Genomic DNA, 21,777 nt, shown 5'->3' with positions numbered 1-21,777 from the left:
TGACGATAGATAGATAGATAGATAGATAGTAGATCGATGGGAGGAAGGAAGGAAAGAAGGAAGGGAGTGTGGTAAAGAGAAACAGAAGAAGTGAGGAAGAGAGGAATGAGGGTGGAATAGAAGAAGCCAGTCAAGTCAAAAAAGAAAAAGATCTTCATCATTGATAAGAAAAACTTTCAAGCAAACTGCAGTTTAAAAAAAGAACAATTTTCCTAGTGAATACATTTCTTAGTGTCTCTGTGCTAGAAGGCAATGGTCACTAAGGTAAATTTTTTACTTTAAGAACATAATCATCTTATATTTCTTTCTCCTTTCTATGCTTTTTTTCCACCTCTTGACTTATGTTGCTTGTAATTAATTTTTTCTCATTCCACTTTTCTCTATTCTTTTGTAAGTTAAAAGAAAACAAAACAAAAAAAAACCTGTTGCCATCGAGTTGTTTCTGACTCATGGCAACCCCATATGACAGATTAGAACTGCCCCATAGAGTTTTCTTGGCTATAATCTTTAGGAAACAGACTACCAAGTCTTTCTCCCTCTGAGTGGCTGGCTGGGTGGGTCCAAACTGCCAGCCTTTTTGGTTAGAAGCCCAGAGGTTAACCATTGCACCACCAGTTATAAACATTGTTTTTATTCATTTAATGATTACTGTAAATTTTTAACATACATATTTAAGTTAATGAAGCCTAATGTTAATCTATATCTTTACCATCCTGACCAACAGTATAAGAGCATGAGGTTGTTTTAGCTCTGGTTATCTAACTTCCTATTTTTTTACTCTTGTTGCCAGTATTCTTACTATTGGTAATATTTATATTCTATATACTAAATATAAAGAATTCTAATATCTGGAATGGTGTTGCATTCATCATCAAAAAGAACATTTCAAGATCTATCCTGAAGTACAACGCTGTCAGTGATAGGATAATATCCATAAGCCTACAAGGAAGACCAGTTAATACGACTATTATTCAAATTTACACACCAACCACTAGGGCCAAAGATGAAGAAATAGAAGATTTTTATCTGCTGCTGCAGTCTGAAATTGATCGAACATGCAATCAAGATGCATTGATAATTACTGGCGATTGGAATGTGAAAGTTGGAAACAAAGAAGAAGGATCAGTAGTTGGAAAATATGATAGAAACAATGCCGGAGATCGAATGATAGAATTTTGCAAGACCAACAACTTCTTCATTGCAAATACCTTCTTTCACCAACATAAACGGCGACTAAAAAAAAAAAAAATTTTTTTTTTATATACACATGGGCCTCACCAGATGGAACACACAGAAATCAAATTGACTACATCTGTGGAAAGAGACAATGGAAAAACTCAATATCATCATTCAGAACAAGGCCAGGGGCCGACTCTGGAACAGACCATCAATTGCTCATATGCAAGTTCAAGCTGAAACTGAAGAAAATCATAGCAAGTCCACGAGAGCCAAAATATGACCTTGAGTATATCCCACCTGAATTTAGAGACCATGTGAAGAACAGATTTGACGCATTGAACACTAGTGACCGCAGACCAGACGAGTTGTGGAATGACATCAAGGACATCATCCACGAAGAAAGCAAGAGGTCATTGAAAAGACAGGAAAGAAAGAAAAGACCAGGATGGATGTCAGAGGAGACTCTGAAGCTTGCTCTTGAGCGTCGAGCAGCTAAAGCAAAAGGAAGAATTGATGAAGTAAAAGAACTGAACAGAAGATTTCAAAGAGTATCTCGAGAAGACAAAGTATTATAATGACATGTGCAAAGAGCTGGAGATGGAAAACCAAAAGAGAAGAACACGCTCGGTGTTTCTCAAGCTGAAAGAACTGAAGAAAAAATTCGAGCCTCGAGTTGCAATAGTGAAGGATTCCATGGGGAAAATATTAAACAATGCAGGAAGCATCAAAAGAAGATGGAAGGAATACACAGAGTCATTATACCAAAAAGAATTAGTCAATGTTCAACCATTTCAAGAGGTGGCATACGATCAGGAACTGATGGTACTGAAGGAAGAAGTCCAAGCTGCTCTGAAGGCACTGGCGAAAAACAAGCCTCCAGGAATTGATAGAATATCAATTGAGATGTTTCAACAAACAGATGCAGCACTGGAGGTGCTCACTCGTCTATGCCAAGAAACATGGAAGACAGCTTCCTAGCCAACTGGCTGGAAGAGATCCATATTTATGCCTATTCCCAAGAAAGGTGATCCAACCGAATGTGGAAATTATAGAACAATATCATTAATATCACACGCAAGCAAAATTTTGCTGAAGATCATTCAAAAGCGGCTGCAGCAGTATATGGACAAGAAACTGCCAGAAATTCAGGGCGGTTTCAGAAACGGGCGTGGAACCAGGGATATCATTGCTGATATTAGATGGATCCTGGCTGAAAGCAGAGAATACCAGAAGGATGTTTACCTGTGTTTTATTGACTGCAAAGGCATTTGACTATGTGGATCATAACAAACTATGGATAACACTGTGAACAATGGGAATTCCAGAACACTTAATTGTGCTCATGAAGAACCTGCACATAGATCAAGAGGCAGTTGTTTGGCAGAACAAGGGGATACTGATTAGTTTAAAGTCAGGAAAGGTGGGTGTCAGGGTTGTATTCTTTTAGCATACCTATTTAATCCGTATGCTGAACAACTAATACAAGAAGCTAGACTATATGAAGAAGAACGGGGCATCAGGATTGGAGGAAGACTCATTAACAACCTGCCTTATGCAGAAGACACAACCTTGCTTGCTGAAAGTGAAGAGGACCTGAAGCACTTACTAATGAAGATCAAAGACCACAGCCTTCAGTATGGATTACACCTCAGCATAAAGAAAACAAAAATCCTCACAACTGGACCAATAAGCAACATTACGATAAATGGAGAAAAGATTGAAGTTGTCAAGGATTTCATTTGACTTGGAGCCACAATCAACAGCCATGGAAGCAGCAGTCAAGAAATCAAAAGACACATTGCATTGGGCAAATCTGCTGCAAAGGACCTATTCAAAGTGTTGAAGAACCAAGATGCCACCCTGAAGACTAAGGTATGCCCGACCCAAGCCATGGTATTTTCAATCATATCATATGCATGTGAAAGCTGGGCAGTGAATAAGGAAGACTGAAGAAGAGTTGACGCTTTTGAATTGTGTTGGCGAAGAATATTGACTATACCATGGACTGCCAAAAGAACGAACAAATCTGTCTTGGAAGAAGTGCACCCAGAATGCTTCTTAGAGGCAAGGATGGCGAAACTGAGTCTTACATACTTTGGACATGTTGTCAGGAGGGATGAGTCCCTGGAGAAGGACATCATGCTTGGCAGAGTACAGGGTCAGCGGAAAAGAGGGAGACCCTCAACGAGGTGGATTGGTACAGTGGCCACAACAATGAGCTCAAGGATAACAACGATTGTAAGGATGGCACAGGACCGGGCAGTGTTTCTTTCTGTTGTGCATAGGGTTGCAATGAGTCGGAACCAACTCGAGGGCACCTAACAACAACAACAACATCTGCTTTCTTTAAAAAATAATCTCGTTTTGTTTTTTAAACACCAGGAATCAGATATCGTTGTTTTATACTGTAAGTATCTGTCTTAGTTATCTAGTGCCACTATAACACAAATACCACAAGTGGATGGCTTTTAAAAAATAGAAATTAATTTCCTCACAGTTCCGGAGGATAAAAGTCCAAATGAGCATCTTGGCTATGTGAATTCCTTTCTTGTCAGTAACTCTGGGGTCCCTTGGGTTCTGCCCATTCTCACGTGGTATCTGTGTCTAATCTGCTCTTTTTATAACTCAGAAGTGATTAGGTTTAAGACCCACCCTACAGTGATATGGCCTCATCAACAAAACAAAGAAAACCCTATTTCCAAATAGGATCATATCCACAGGTATACGGATTAGGATTCCAACGTGTATTTTGGAGGAACACAATGCAATCTATAACAGTATTTGTCTTCGTCATCTAGTGCTTCTATAACAGAAATACCACAGGTGGATGGCTTTAACAAAGAGAAATTTATTTTCTCAGTCCAATAGGCTACGAGTCTGAACTCAGGCATCAGCTCCAGAGTAAGGCTTTCTCTCTCTGTCAGCTCTGGAGGAAGGTCCTTGTCGTCAATCTCGCCTTGGTCTAGGAGCTTCTCCACGCAGGAATCTCAGGTCCAAAGGACACACTCTGCTTCTGGCACTGCTATCTTGGTGGTATGAGGCCCCCAAATCTCTCTGCTTGCTTCTTTTATATCTCAAAAGAGATTGGCTTAGGACACTATCTAATTTTGTGGATCTCATCAATATAACAGCCACTAACCCATCTCATTACATCATAGTGATAGGATTTATAACATATAGGGACAGTGGGTTGGTTTGGTGGGTAGGGAAATAACATCAGATGACAAAAGGGTAGACAATCAATACTGGGAATCATGACCGAGCCAAGTTGACAGATATTTGGGGGGGACACAATTCAATCCATGACAGTATTTGTTTAGGTTGCAACACATTTCTCATTTTCTCTGCTCACATTTCTTTCCTGCACTTCAGACCTTTCTTCTGTATTTTTCTTAAAATATATATGTATATATATTTATATATATTCTTTTAAAGGTTCTTTATGAGAATCTCTTAGTATGTCCTTTCAAATTTTGTCTGGAAAATGTTATTTTGTCCTTCCTTTTGAACAAAAATTTAGATGTGTATAGAATTCAAGCTGACAGTTAATTTCTCTCAGCACTTTGAAGATATCATTCCATTGTGTTCTGACATGTTTTCAAGCTAATAAAGAGTACATTATTAGTCTAATGATTGTTCCTTTCAGGTAGTTTTGCTGGGCTGCTATGGTTGTTGCTGCTTTTAAGGATTTTTTTTCCCCCTCTTCTGTCTAGGGGTTCTGAAGTTTTCTTTCCATGTGTCTAAATTTGCTGCAAAAGACTTCTTTAAAATGATAAAAAGCAAAGATGTCACTTCGAGGACTAAGATGTGCCTGACCCAAGCCATGGTATTTTCAACCACCTAATATGTATGCAAAAGGTAGACAATGAATAAGGAAAACAGAAGAAGAATTGATGCCTCTGAATTATGGTATTGGCAAAGAATATTGAATATATCATGGAATGCCTGAAGAATGAACAAATCTATCTTGGAAGAAGAGCAGCCAGAATGCTCTTTGGAAGCAAGGATGGTGAAGCTTCATCTCACGCACTTTGGACATATTATCAGGAGGGACCAGTCCCTCCTAGAGAAGGACATCATGATTGGTAGAGGGTCAGCAAAAAAAGAGGAAGACCCTCAACAAGATGAATTGACACAGTGGTTGCAACACTGGGCTCAAACATAGCAATGATATGATATGGGCTGAATTGTGCCCCCTAAAAAATGTGTGTATTGACTTGGTTAGGCCATGATTCCCAGTATTGTGTGGTTGTCCTCCATTTTGTGATTGTAATTTTAAATGGAGGGGATTAGGGTGGGATTGTAACACCACCCTTACTCAGGTCACCTCTCTGATCCAAGGTAAAGGGAGTTTCCCTGGGGTGTGGCCTGCACCATCTTTTATCTCTCAAGAGATAAAAGGAAAGGGAGGCAAGAAGAGAGTTGGGGACCTCATACTACCAAGAAAGCAGCACCAGGAGCAGAGCGCGTCCTTGGGATCTGCGGTTCCTGCTCTGAGATGCTCCCAGAGCAAGGGGAAACTGATGTATCACAAGGACCTCCTTCCAGAGCCAACACGGAGAGAAAGCCTGGAGCTGACAATCTGAATTTGGACTTGTAGCCTACTAAAAAAAAAACTAGACTGTGAGAAAATAAATTTCTCTTTGTTAAAGCCACCCACTTGTATTATTTCTGTTACAGCAATGCTAGATGATCAAGACAGATTGTAAGGATGCCTCAGGACTGGGCAGTGTTTTGTTGTGTTGTACATAGGGTTACTATGAGTCGGAACCAACTCAACGGTACCTAACAACAACAAGAGGCATAATTTTATTTTTATTTATTTTATTTAGAACTTACTAGCCCTTCTGAATCTGAAGAATCATGTCTTTTTTCAGTTCTGGAAAATAGCTAGCATCTCCGTGAATATTGCCTAATCTCTCCACCTGAACTTCAGTGAATTAGATTTATGTCAGAATGTCTCATTCAATCTGTCTTAACCTCTCTTTCGTATTTTTCGTTTATTTATTTCTATGTACTCTACTGTGGGTAATTTATCATCCAGTTAGTTATTTTGCTGTTTACTTACCAATTTAATATCAATTTAACTAATCTGCTGTTTACCAGCTGAATTGAGTGTATAATTTAAATTTTTCATTTTTGGTTATTTTTACATTGTTTCATTTTTCATAACTTCTTGTTCATTTATCATATTTTTTATCCTCTCTGACAATTCTTTTAACCGCTGTGCTGGGTATCATCCTTCTGCCCCTTCTAAATCCATTCTTGGTTTCCTAGGCCTGCCATAACAAATACCACAAAAGGATGGTTTTGAAGAACAGAAAATTATTTTTTCATAGTTTTGGAGACTACAAGTCCAAATCAGGGTATTGGCTGTGTCGATTCCTTCTGGAAGCTTTGAGGGAGAAACTGTTCCCTGCCTCTCTGGTGGCTGCCAGCAACCCTTCGTGTTCCTTTGCTGTTTCTAGATACATCTGCCCCTGTAATTATGTGGCATCTGTCTTAGTCTTATGTACGTGTTTGTTTTTCCATGTATGTTCTCTCCTTTTACAAGATACCTGACTCCAGTATGATTTAACTGATAACATCTGCAAAAAAAAAAAAAAAAAAATTGATACGCTCGTTCATACTCAGCCTTTAGGAATTCATTGTTTGTTTGCTTGTTTGTTTTTGGAGTCCCTGGGTGGTGCAAATGGCTAACAAGGTCAGCTGCTCACTAAAAGGATGGAGGTTCCAGTATACCCAGAGTTGCCTTGGAAGAAAGGCCTGGTGATCTACTTCTGAAAAATCAGCCATTGGAAACTCTTGGAACATAATTCTACGCTAGCACACATCAGGTCACCATGAGGCAGGACTGACTCGATGCCAGTTGGTCTGTTGGTTGGTTTTGTTTGTTTTCAATTTCTCCCAATCCACTCTATCGCAGCCCCCTGCTCCTTGCTCTGCCAACGGTGAAACAGTTCCTGTGTCCTGACTCTCTTTGGAGGGGCTTTTACTCTTTGCAATTCAGTTTCCTGGTTGCCTTGTTACCTCAGTTCTCTGATGATATCACGTAAAGTTATGATTTTGTACACTGTCCAGCTTTTTCTAGTTTGGCTGGGACCAATATTCTCCTGTGCTGTCTATACCCTAAACTGGAGCGGAATTCCAAGTGTGTTATTAACTGTGCCACCTTTCACTTCACAAGCATCCTGCTCTGGAGGATAAATGATAAGGCCGCTGAAGTTAAAGCTCAAGCTCCGGGCCGCTGTCACCTGGCAGATGCCTTCAGGGCAGCACCAGCTGCAGGCTCACTTCCTCTCTGTCTTATTTCTCTGGCCTTAGAGAATTTCCCTTGTGTTCCTCTAAAATCAGGCATGTAGTTAAAAAGATGTTTTTTTTAAAATCAATTTTATCCAGCATTTTTAGGTGAAATATAGCAGGAAGGTTTTACCAGATATCTAGGGAGTCATACAGCCAGAAGCAAAAGTTGAAAAAAATGTTTCATAATGTTAAAATTTTAATGGTTTACTGTTTTTTTTTTAATTAACATTAATGATTCTTAAAAAACAGATGGCTGAATAGGTTTTTTAAAAAGTGGCTAATGTAAAATTAATATTTAAAAAAATGGAATCTGTTAATGTAAAAGACTGAGTTTACTAAGCTTTTCTTAAAGATATGTTGTATTCAAATACTCCAAAAGTTCCATTTACCTGGAGGGTGTTAACATGAATAATTTGAAACTCATTTTCCAACTGCAAGAGAGATAAAATAGATTCTGATAGTTTTCCTGAATGTGAAAGCTTGGTTATTTTTAACTAATATGTTTGACAAATGATGAGTAGATGGTTACATGATAGATGGATATAGCTAAATAGGTAGAGAGCAACATGGTTTATGGCTATTGTGTCCTACAGGTAAACTTTACACACTGAGGTTGTTGTAAACAAAGTGGGTCTAAGTTTAGAATTCAAAGGATTCCTGGGCCAGAAAGTCCATCAGCTGAATATAAACAATAACTAACAGAAATCAACAAAGATGCCTGCAGCACCTGTGCTGCCAAGACCCCGGCAAGGCCAGATTCTGGAGAGGAGGCTACACTGAGTTTTCATGATCTACAGTGACAGTGTTTTGTTCTGTTGTACGTAGGTTTGCTATGAGTTGGAACCAATGCATCGGCACCTAACAACAACAAGAGTAAGATGATTCATTAAAGGATTGGATTATTGTGGGATTCCCTGCAAATAAGGAGACCCTCAATGAGGTGGATTGACACAGTGGCTGCAACAATGAGCTCAAGCATAACAATGATTGTAAGGATGGCATGGGACCAGGCAGTGTTCCGTTCTATCATACATAGGGTCTCTATGAGTGAGAACCAACTCGACGGCACCTAACGACAACAGCAACAGGTGCTTCTTGTGTTTCATTTACATGGCAAAGTTATCCAAGCATGTTAACGTGATCCAGCTGACCCTACATCAGGTTTCGCTGATCTGGTTGGCTGGGTGGTTGCCTCCTTCCTCCTTCTCTAGTCCGTGAATTTTTCCCAAGCACACAACTCACCTCACTCCAAGTTGGATATTATGAGGAAGATAACTTTTTTTCAGATAAAGCTAGATTGCTGTTTATGGGTAAGGATGTAGGGATTGGGGGCTCCCTCCAAATCAGCTCTTACGTTCCATTTGTAGGAACTATGTGCAAAGGCCCTTGGAAATCCTATGGGGCAGTTCTACTGTGTCCTAGAGGGTCACTGTGAGTTGGCATGGACTCAAAGGCAGTAGGTTTTGTTTTTTTTTTTTTTGCAAAGGCATGTCTGCAAGCTTCACTTGCAACAACTTCATTCCTTAAAAAGTAAGGGATTATTAAGAGAATGAAAATGCAAGTCTCATACTGGGAGAAAATATTTGCAAAACACATACCTGATAATGGAGATAATGGGTTTGTATCCAAAATAAACAAAGAACTCTTAAAGCTCAACGGTAAGAAAATAAACATCCCAGTTACAAAATGGGTGAAAGATCTGAACAGACACCTCACCAAAGAAGATATACAGATGGAAAATAAGCATATGAAGAGATGTTAACATCATTTGTAATTAGGGAATTGCAAATTAAAACAAAAATGAGTTACTGCTACACACGTATTAGAATGGCTAAAATCCAATACTAAATGCTGACGAGGATGTGGAATAACAGGAACGCCCATTCTTTGCTGGAGGGGATGAAAAATGGTACAGTAACTTTGAAAGAAAGTTTGGCAGTTTCTAACAAAGCTAAACATTGTCTTACCTTATGATCCAGCAATCATGTTCCTAAGTATTGATCCAACTTAAACCCTGGTGGCGTAGTGGTTAAGAGTTATGGCTGCTAACCAAAAGGTAGGCAGTTCGAATCCACCAGGCACTCCTTGGAAATCCTAGGGTCAGTTCTACTCTGTCTTATACGGTCACTATGAGTCAGAATTGACTCAACAGTGACAGGTTTGGTTTTTGGTTGGTTTTAGTTGAAAACTTATGTCCACATAAAAGCCTGTACATGAATATTTATAGCAGCTTTATTCATAATTGCCAAAAACTGGAAAAAAGAAAGATGTACTTCAGTTGTGCTCTGACAGGAATCATAATATAGGGACGTGGACAGAGCTGGAGATAAATGTAAAACAAAATTCTAACTCCCAAAAAAACACCAGACTTACTGGTCTGACGGACACTGGAGAAACCCTAAGAGTATAGTCCCCAGACACCCTTTTAACTCAGTACTGAAGTCACCCCTGAGATTCACCCTTCAGCCAAAGATTAGACAGGCCTATAAAACAAAAGAGACTAAAGGGGCACACAACTCAGGGGCGAGGATTAGAAGATAGGAGGGGACAGAAAAGCTAGTAGTGGGGAATCCAAGATTGAGAAGGGGACAGTGTTGACATGTTCTGGTGCTGGCAACCAATATCACAAAACAGGATGTGTATTAATTGTTTAATGAGAAACTGATTTGTTCTGTAAACCTTCATCTAAAGCACAATAATAATGATAATAATAATAATAAAAGATGTACTTCAATAAATAAATGGAAAAACAAACTGTGGTACATCCATACAATTGAATATTACTCAGTGATAAATAGATATGTTATAAAACAATGAAAAGACACAGAGGAGCCTTAAATGCATCTTGCTAAGTGAAAGAAGCCAGTCTGAAAAGGCTATACTGTATGACTCCAGTTATATGATACTCTGGAAAAGGTAAAATTATAGAGAAAAGATCAGTTGTCAGAGAAGAGGATGGAAGGAAGGAGGGATGAATAGGTGAAACACAGGGGATTTTTAGGGAAGCAAAACTAATTGATACTGTAATGATGGATAAGTGACTTATGCATTTGTCAAAACTGATAGAACTTTTCAATACAGAGCAAACCTTCATGTATGCAAATAAAAAAATCATTTAGGAGGTCAGAGGATCCCTGGAGAGAATGCAAGCAGTAACAAGAAAATATAGCTGTTTTACAAATATGTGAAACAACCTCACTGAAGGAAAGGAGGAAAAGGTGCTGACCCAAGTAATTTTGGAAATTAATGGAGTCTGTAAGAACTAAAGGCAAAAGGAATTATATGTAAGCACTGTACTTTAACTGATCAAGTTGTTTCCCACAGGAGTACAGGTTAACAGTTCTGATGTTGTTATACATGTGTACTGGAATTAAACAATTAAATAAATTTAACTGATCAAGTTGTTTCCCATGGGAGTACAGGTTAACAGTTCTGATGTTGTTATACATGTATACTGGAATTAAACAATTAAATAAATGGCTGGCAGATGGTGGGAGACCAGCTTCTCACTGTCAAAGTGGAAATTTACAGATGATCAAGGGGAAGAGGCTAGAATGATCCATAAGGCAACGAATTAGAGTCAGAGACATCAGTAAGAATTCATGTTTAACTTAATAATTTAGATACAGATGTCTACATACAGAAACATTTCTAGATATGTACATATATACAATTTAGGATAAACATATACATGTCTTTTTATCTCTAATAAAAGAAACCAGGGATCCTTAGAGAAACGGCCGATTCTAGGACTAAAAAACCAAACCAAACCCAGTGCCATCAAGTCGATTCCGACTTATAGCAGTGGGAAACCTGGTGGCACACTGGTTAAGTGCTATGGCTGCTAACCAAAGGGTTGGCAGTTCGAATCCACCAGGTGCTCCTTGGAAACTCTTCCGGGCAGTTCTACTCTGTCCTATAGGGTTGCTATGAGTGTATTCTAGGACTAGGGGCCAGGAAATACACAAGGTGAGCCTGGAGCATCTTATAGTGCCAGAAAGTAAGAAAGTGCTAAACACACACACACACACACACACACACAGACGAGGGAATGTCAAAGGCATACAGAAGCCAATTGAAAGTGCTTCCTATGGCCAAAGCTAGAACAATTTGAGCAACAAATTAAACAAATTAGCATTGGTTTCTGACAGAAAGTATAAAAAATATATCGGTGAGTCCAGACTGATGTAAATAAATGACTGAATAAAGTAATAAATAAATTTATTTGAAATTCTTTTGCATGGGAGAACAGACAAATCTCCCATGCAGAACAATTTCAATTAATTTATGTAGATACTCCACCCAAATGGAGGGGGAGCATAACTCTTTACTTCTTAAGTGTGGCCTGCTCATGGTGAATTCCTTCTAAAAAGTACAGTATGGAAAGTGGGGGGAAAAAAGAGATTAACTTTACATCGGATAAACTTGACAAACACTACTTCAGCCAGGTGATCAACAGCCATAAATCACGTTGGTAGTACGTGTTCTTGGTATGATGGGATGAAAATGGCATTTTATCTCTGTGGTCTTCCTCCCTGAAACATATAGCTCCAGTGTAATCGTGAGAAAAATATCAGAAAAATTCCAATAAAGTAACATTCTACAGTATACCTAACCAGTACTCCTCAGAAATGTCAAGGTCATCAAAAATAAGGCAAGTCTCAGAAATTGTCACAGTCAAGAGGGGCCTAAGGAAACATGACAACTAAATGTAATGGGTTATCCTAGATGGGATCCTAAATGAGCATTAGGGAAAAACTAAGGCAATGTGAATAAACTATGGACTTTAGATAATAATAATGTGTCAATATTGATTCATTATTTGCAACAAATATACCATACCAATATATGATGTTAATAACTGTGCCGGGGCTATACCAGAACTATTTTATCTGCTTAATCTGAATCTAAAACTTTTTTTTCCTGTAAATCTAAAACTATCCTTCAACAACAAAAAGACAAACAATCCAATTAAAAAATGGACAAAGGGCATGAACAGACATGTCACCAAAGAGGACATTCAAGCAGCTAACAAACACATGAAAAGATGCTTATGGTCACTAGGCATCAGAGATGCAGATCAAAATTACAATGAGATACCATCTTACCCCTGCTAAAATGGCACTGATCAAAAAAACAGAAAACAAATGCTGGCGAGGTTGTAAGGAGATTAGAACCCTTATCCACTGCTGGTAGGAGTGTAAAATGACACAACCGCTACGGAAAACAGTATGGTGCTTCCTCAAAAAGCTAGAAACAGAGATACTTTATGATCCAGCAATCATAATCATAATCCTAGAGATCTAAGAGCAGTGACATGAATAGACATTAGCATGCCTATGGTCATTGCAGCATTATTCACAATAGCAAAAAGATGGAAACAACCTAAGTGCCTATCAACGGAAGAATGGCTAAACAAATTGTGGTACATACGTAAAATGGAATATTACACAGCTGTAAAGAATAATGATGAGTTATCAAAACACCTTATAACATGTATTAGTCTGGAGGATGTTATGCTGAGTGAAATAAGTCAATCACAAAAGAACAAATATTGTATGGCTGCACTTTTATAAAAAAGACAAGAATAAGCATACATATAGAAAGCAACCTTCTTTGATGGTTACCGGGGATGGAAGGGGGAAGGACAGGGAATCACTTTCTAGAGAGTAGACACTTGTTACTTTTGGTGATGGGAAAGGCTATACCAAATGCAGGTGAAGTCTGCACAACTTGACCGAGGTAAATGGTGACACTAAGAAGTACACTAGAATAAGGGAGATTTGGGTAAATGCTATAACATAAGCAATTTTGCAACAACACCAAAAACAACCAAAAAATATGTGTGTGGCTACATAGGTAGACATGTATGCATATATGTGTATAGGGAGGCATATGTGAGTACATGCATGTGCATATATGGGTGTATCTGCAGGCATATGTATGTATATGTTTGTGTGTGCTACATATATATATTCATATATATATAATAAAGCACATAGGTGGCACAGTTTCAGATACTTCCTGAACATAACCAGTGTCGCAGGATTGGTTTACTGGATTTGAAGGCTTAGGACTGTAGTTTCGTGGTACAAGTCTGTCAATTGGCATAACACAGTTTATAGCATCTATGTTCTACATCCTAGTTCAGTGAGTAGCATCTGGAATCTTAAAAGCTTGTGAGTGGCCATCTAAGATACAACTATTGACCTCTACTCGTCTGGAGCAAAAGGGAAAGAAGAAAACCAAAGACTAAGAAAAGAAACTATAAGACTAGTAGTAGTCCCTACAAACCATGCTCTCATCTATCCTGAGACCAGAACTAGATGGTGCCTGGCTACTATTATTGACCATCTGTCCAGGGACACAATCAATAGTTCTGGATAGAATGGGAGAAAAACATAGAACAAAACTCAAAATCTTAAAAAAAGCCAGACGTATTGGATAGGTAGAGACTAGTGGAACCTCCAAGACTGTCACCCTGAGATACACTTTAAACTTTGAACTGAAACCACTCCCAGAGGTCACCTTTCAGCTAAATAACAGATTGACTTGTAAAATAAACAGTATCACCCATGAGAGTACTACGCCCCTTCAAAAAATCATTATATGAGACCAAATGGTCAACGTTTATCCTAAGGTAAAGATGAGAAAGTAAGGTGGGGCAGGAAAGCTAGATTAACAGAAATGGAACAGCCAGAACAGAAATAATGAGAACGCTGACACATAGTGAATAAAATCTACTTAAAATATGTAAACTACATATACCTAAAGCCAAAAAACCAAATCCATTGCCCTCAACTCATAGTGACCCTACAGAACAGAATAGAACTGCCCCATAGGGTTTCCAAGGAGCACCTGGTAGATATATACATACATATTGATATAGAGATAGAGATATATGAAGTCCTGGTGGCACAGTGGTTAAGAGCTTGGCTGCTAACCAAAAGGTTGGCAGTTTCAATCTACCAGCCACTCCTTGGAAACCCTATGGGGCAGTTCTACTCTGTTCTGTGGGGTTGCTATGAGCTGGAATTGACTCGATGGCAACGATTTTGGTGTTTTTAATATATATATATATAAAACAAATCATCCTATAGGGTCACGATGAGTCGGAATCGACTTGACGGCAGTGGGTTATATATGATATATATCATATATGGGTATATATATATGATATATTAGATAAATCCATCTATCTAAGGCATTTTTCTACCCCTTGTAATAAGCCAAATAATGCCCACACTCTAAAAGTTGTTGTTGTTGTTGTTGTTAGGTGTGTTCGAGTCGGCTCCGACTCATAGCGACCCTATGCACTATGGAATGAAACAGTGCCCGGTCCTGCGCCATCCTTACAATCGTTGTTATGCTTGAGCTCATTGTTTCAACCACTGTGTCAATCCACCTTGTTGAGGGTCTTCCTCTTTTCTGCTGACCCTGTACTCTGCCAAGCATGATGTCCTTCTCCAGGGACTCATCCCTCCTGACAACAGGTCCAAAGTCTTGCCATCCTTGCCTCTAAGGAGCATTCTGGCTGCACTTCTTTCAAGACAGATTTGTTCGTTCTTTGGGCAGTCCATGGTATATTCAATATTCTTCACCAACACCACAACTCAAAGGCATCAATTCTTCTTCGGCCTTCCTTATTCATTGTCCAGCTTTCACATGCATATGATGCAATTGGAAATACCATGGCTTGGGTCAGATGCACCTTCGTCTTCAGCGTGACATCTGTGCTCTTCTACAATTTGAAGAGGTCCTTTGCAGCAGATTTACCCAATGCAATGCATCTTTTGGTTTCTTGACTGCTGCTTCCATAGCTGTTGATTGTGGATCGAAGTCAAATGAAATCCTTGACAACTTCAATCTTTTCTCCATTTATCATGATGTTGCTCATTGGTCCAGTAGTGAGCATTTTTGTTTTCTTTATGTTGAGGTGCAATCCATACTGGTCTTTGATCTTCAATAGCAAGTGCTTCAAGTCCTCTTCACTTTCAGCAAGTAAGGTTGTGTCATCTGCATAACGCAGGTTGTTAATGAGTCTTCCTCCAATCCTGATGCCCCATTCTTCTTCATATAGTCTAGCTTCTCGTATTATTTGCTCACCATGCAGATTAAATGGGTATGGTGAAAGAATACAACCCTGACGCCACCTTTCCTGACTTTAAACTAATCAGTATCTCCTTGCTCTGTCCGAACAACTGCCTCTTGATCTATGTGCAGCTTCCTCATGAGCACAATTAAGTGTTCTAGAATTCCCATTCTTTGCAGTGTTACCCATAGTTTGTTATGATCCACACAGTCAAATGCCTTTGTATAGTCAATAAAACACAGGTGAACATCCTTCTGGTATTCTCTGCTTTCAGCCAGGATCCATCTGACATCAGCAATGATATCCCTGGTTCCACATCCTTTTCTGAAACCGCCCTGAATTTCTGGCAGTTTCCTGTCCATATACTGCTGCAGCCGCTTTTGAATGATCTTCAGCAAAATTTTGCTTGCGTGTGATATTGTTCTATAATTTCCACATTCGGTTGGATCACCTTTCTTGGGAATAGGCATAAATATGAATCTCTTCCAGTCGTTTGGCCAGGAAGCTGTCTTCCATATTTCTTGGCATAGACAAGTGAGCACCTCTAATGATGCATCTGTTTGTTGAAACATCTCAATTGATATTCCATCAATCCCTGGAGCCTTGTTTTTCACCAGTGCCTTCAGAGCAGCTTGGACTTCTTCCTTCAGTACCATCGGTCCCGATCATATGCCACCTCTTGAACTGGTTGAACATTGACTAATTCTTTTTGGTATAATGACTCTGTGTATTCCTTCCATCTTCTTTTGATGCTTCCTGCATTGTTTAATATTTTCCCCATAGAATCCTTCACTATTGCAACTTGAGGCTTGAATTTTTTCTTCAGTTCTTTCAGCTTGAGAAATGCTAAGCGCGTTCTTCCCTTTTGGTTTTCCATCCCTAGCTCTTTGCACATGTTATTATAATTACTTTGTCTTCTCGAGAGGCCCTTTGAAATCTTCTGTTCAGTTCTTTTACTTCATCAATTCTTCCTTTTGCTTTAGCTGCTCGACATTTGAGAGCAAGTTTCAGAGTCTCCTCTGACATCCATCTTGGTCTTTTCTTTCTTTCCTGTCTTTTCAGTGACTTCTTTCTTTCTTCATGTACGATGTCCTTGATGTCATTCCACAACTCGTCTGGTCTGCGGTCACTAGCATTCAATGCGTCAAGTCTGTTCTTCAGATGGTCTCTAAATTCAGGTGGGATATATTCAAGGTCATATTTTGGCTCTCGTGGACTCGCTATGATTTTCTTCAGTTTCAGCTTGAACTTGCATATGAGCAATTGATGGTCTGTTCCACAGTCGGCCCCTGACCTTGTTCTGACTGATGATATTGAGCTTTTCCATTGTCTCTTTCCACAGATGTAGTCAATTTGATTTCTGTGTGTTCCATCTGGCGAGGTCTACGTGTATTGTCGCCGTTTATGTTGGAGAAAGAAGGTATTTGCAATGAAGTCATTGGTCTTGCAAAATTCTATCATTCGATCTCCGGCGTTGTTTCTATCACCAAGGTCATATTTTCCAACTACTGATCCTTTTTCTTTGTTTCCAACTTCTGCATTCCAATCGCCAGTAATTAACAATGCATCTTGATCGCATGTTCGATCAATTTCAGACTGCAGCAGCAGATAAAAATCTTCTATTTCTTCATCTTTGGCCCTAGTGGTTGGTGCCTATATTTGAATAATAGTCTTCCTTATAGGCATATGGATATTGTCCTATCACTGACAGTGTTGTACTTCAGGATAGACCTTGAAACATTCTTTTTGACGATGAATGAAACACCATTCCTCTTCAAGTTGTCATTCCCAGCATAGTAGACTATATGACTGTCCAATTCAAAGTGGCCAATACCAGTCCGTTTCAGCTCACTAATATCTAGGATATCGATGTTTATGTGTTCCATTTCATTTCTGACGATTTCCGATTTTCCTAGATTCATACTTCATACATTCTAGGTTCTGATTATTAATGTTTGCAGCTATTTCTTCTCATTTTGAGTTGTGTCACATCAGCAAATGAAGGCCCCGAAGGCTTTACTCCATCCACGTCATTAAGGTTGACCCTATTTGAGGAGGCAGCTCTTCCCCAGTTGTCTTTTGAGTGCCTTCCAACCTGGGGGGCTCATCTTCCAGCACTATTTCACACAATGTTCTGCTGCTATTCATAAGGTTTCACTGGCTAATGATTTTCAGAAGTAGACTGCCAGGTCCTTCTTCCTAGTCTGTCTTAGTCTGGAAGGTCAGCTGAAACCTGTCCTCCATGGGTGACCTTGCTGGTATCTGAATACTCGTGGCATAGCTTCCAGCATCACAGCAACACACAAGCCCCCACAGTATGATAAACTGACAGACACGTGAGGGACTCCAAAAGTGTGGAGTCTAATACCCAGAGCCTGTGAATATGTTACTACTATGGATTGAACTATGTCCCCCCAAAAATGTGTGTATGAAATTGTTTAGGCCATGATTCCCAATATTCTGTGGTTGTCCTCCAATTTTGTGCTTATAATTTTATGTTAAAGAGGATTAAGGTGGGACTGCAATACCCTTGCTAGGTCACATCCCTGATCCAATATAAAGGGGATTTCCCTGGGGTGTGGCCTGTACCACCTTTTATCTCTCAAGAGATAAAAGGAAAGGGAAGCAAACAGAGAGTGGGGGACCTCATATCACCAAGAAAGACACAGTGGGAACAGAGCACGTCCTTTGGACAGGGGGTTCCTGCGTCTGAGAAGCTCCTGGACCAGGGGAAGATTGAGGACAAGGACCTTCCTCCAGAGCCAACAGAGTGAGAAAGCCTTGCCCTGGAGCTCATGCCTGAATTTGGACTTGTAACCTACTAGACTGTGAGGAAATAAATTTGTTTGTTAAAGCCATCTACTTGTGGTATTTCTGTTACGGCAGGCAGCACTAGATGACTAAGATAGTTACCTTGCATGGCAAAATGGACTTTGCTGATATGATTAAGGTTATGAATCTTGAGATGGTGAGCTTGTCCAGGATTATCTGAGTGGGCCCAGTCTAGTCACTTAAGCCTTTAAAAGTGGAGAACCTGTCCTGGCTGTGGTCAGAGAGATGCAATGCAAGAAGAGGCAGGAGAGATTCAAAGCATAAGAGGAACTTGACCTGCTGTGGCTGGCTTGAGGTCGAATGGTTTCATGAGCCATGGGATGCAGATGGCCCCTAGAAGTTGAGAATGACCCTGGCCGACAGTCAGCAAGAAAAGGGGATCTCAGTTTTACAACCACAGGAAACCAGATTCTGCCAACAACCTGAATGAGCCTGGAAGCTGATTCTCCCCTAGAGCCTTGAGAAAGGAATGCATCCCTGCTGGCACCTTGATTTTAGCTCAGCAAGACCCATGTCAGATTTCTGATGTACAGAACTGTGAAATAATAAATCTGTGTTGTTTTAAACAGATAAATTTGTGGTAATTTGTTACAGCAGCAGTAGGAAGCCAGTAAAAAAAAAAAAAATGTTGATGCCGAGTCAGACTCATAGCGACCGTATAAGACAGAGTAGAGCTGCCCAATAGGTTTCCAAGGAGCGGCTGGTGGATTCAAACTGCTGACCTTTTGGTTATTAAGCAGCCGTAAATCTTAACCACTGTGTCATCAGGGCTCTGAGGAAAACAGTACACCCTCCTATTTTCATGTCTTTCATCCCCTACCATGTGCTTCCCTCTGTCCTGACTCTCCCCAAGTACCCCGGGCCTTCGTGGGTTCTTGCATGGGATCACTATGAGTCAGAATTAACCAGATGGTGCCCAACAATGACAACAACAACAGGAAGCCCCACTACAGGTTTGAACACAGGGCTAAGCAGGGCCAATCCAAGTCCCTTATCAGGGATTAACAGGAGTGGTGGGAGAGAGATTATGTTTCTCTTCTTAAGATGGCAAGCCAAGATAAAAACCCAGTGCCGTCAAGCCAATTCCGACTCATAGCGACCCTATAGGACAGAGTAAAACTGCCCCACAGAGTTTCCAAGGAGCACCTGGTGGATTCAAACTGCCGATCACTTGGTTAGCAGCCGTAGCACTTAGCCACCTAAGATAGGGACCACGTAAACCTGGCTCGGTAGGAGACATTTTTCCTCCCAGGAGGAGAGAATCTGCTTGAGAATAAGGACAAGTCAGAAGAGGACAAAGCTAAAAGAACCTGAAAGCATTCTTCGAGAACCTAGATCCAGCTGTACCTGGCGGGGGGGGGGGCGGCGGTGGGGAACCCTGGGCTTTTTAGTTATTAACTTAAAACCTCCCCCTCCCCTCAGCTTTTTAAGTTTGCTTGTTTTTATTCCATACCACTGAAAGGGGCTTGACTAGTAAAATATCAGCATCCCTAGAATGTTAGGGGTACTCCCTGAGCTGATAACTACAGCCCCAAGCACAGTGCCTGAAACATAATAGAGCTGAAATTACTAGTTTTCTTTGTCTTTCTTTCCTTCCCAAGGAAAACCTCACTTTTTAGATGTGTTCCTCCCCACTCCTACCTCTAATCTTAAGCTTCTAAGACTCTGAAAGGAGGTATTATAGCCAAGGAAAATCTTACAAAATGTGATAATGTTGATTAATGTACTCATGAGTTACCTTTCTCATTGAAACTTCTAGAGATGTAATGCTCTAGCTCCCAAGAGTGTATAGTGGAATTTTAGACAATGTGATATGGATATGAAAGAAACATTTTGGACTGGGGGGGTCTTTGGTAGGTACCCCTCAAGTCATACTTCAAATGATTGCCACTTTATTCGGGAGAGTCATTCTGTTCATACGCTGTACCTTAAAACAAAACAAAACAAACAAACGAAAGATCTTATAACCAAGACTAGAAAAAGATTTGCATGACTGTTATTCCAAGCCATCTGTTTGTAGAATCTATTTGTTTTCCTGTCTTTTTGCCATATTACTGGGGACAGTGACCATATGAAAGAGAGAATATTTTCATTTCCCAAATCAAGAAATGGCCATCTTTAAAATAGCAGTATTAGCATTTTAACTTGATGTTGACTTGAAACTAGACCTAGTCCTCGTTGGCATGTATTTATTATATAAAAATGAAAATGCATTCGTTGCAGACACACTGGTAGTCTTCCTAATTATGTCACACACCTGGATTCAGCCCACAACAACTGAACTGCTGTGTTTCTGATTTGTTTGTCTCCCAGCAGGAGAATCTCATGCTTTCCATCTAGTTTGTGGAATTTAATCAAATACTGTCCTCTAAGATTTTAGAATTTGTCTTTCCTGCCTACATGTGACAAGAATATTGAAAGTCTCAGACCTTAAACTCTGTACTCAGAAGGCCCTGGTTAAAAGCTCTAGCTGAAGTGAGGGTAATTATGGGTAGTTTCCTCACCCTCAGGACTCCCCAGCCTATTAGCTTATTCAGGATGTGGTGCCCTTCTGACAAGCCAGGCCTGAGGGCTCTATACTGGCTAATGCTGTATGTTATTCCATTATGCGTGTATTATGTTCCTGTATATTCCCACAGAATACCCAAGCCCAATTAACAAGTTCTTCTTCACAGACCTGTGAAATCCTCTGGGTGCTCCCAAGAACTTTTTGGATTTCCCAGAGTGTGGCAGGAAGAAGGTAGTGGTCAACTTAGAACCTTGGTGCCAGAGTCCATTATTTCATGCACATATATTGATGGTAGTGGGGCTCTGAATCAAAAGTCAGAACTGGGAGCAAACCCAGCAGTTCATTACATTCAGCACCTTTCATCATGATTGACACCCCTGGTAAATTGTCATTTTCTATAAGAGAAACGTGTGACTGTATCCATTAGAGAAATGGATCAGCTGAGTCATAGAGGAGTGTAAGTCAGTTCTGCCTGAGGTTAGATATTACAGAAAGCCACTCAGAATCATACATGGAGTTTAGCAACAAAAATTCTCGAAGGTATATGTTTGTCATGTGACATGTAACAGTTGGTCTTCAATATATCTACTAAATACGCAAAAACCACTATAAAGTAAAAGTAGATAGGCACAAATTACTTAAATGAGCTACCAGGTGAACAACTGAAGAAAAAGATGAACAATGAGGGAAAAATAATATTTATAGATTCCAAAATTCATTAAAGGAAGGGTAAACCTCTGGGATCAAACAGAGCAAATGTTTTATTAGGGGTACAGATAAAAAGAACACTGGAATGAAAGAAGGCATATTAAAAAGTCTTGTGTTTCAAGATTCACTGTTCCCTAGAGGTGCTCTGGCAATG

Source organism: Elephas maximus, chromosome 8, assembly GCF_024166365.1.
Source record: "Elephas maximus indicus isolate mEleMax1 chromosome 8, mEleMax1 primary haplotype, whole genome shotgun sequence".
NCBI classification, from domain to species: Eukaryota; Metazoa; Chordata; class Mammalia; order Proboscidea; family Elephantidae; genus Elephas; species Elephas maximus.
This window is presented reverse-complemented; position numbering follows the sequence as displayed.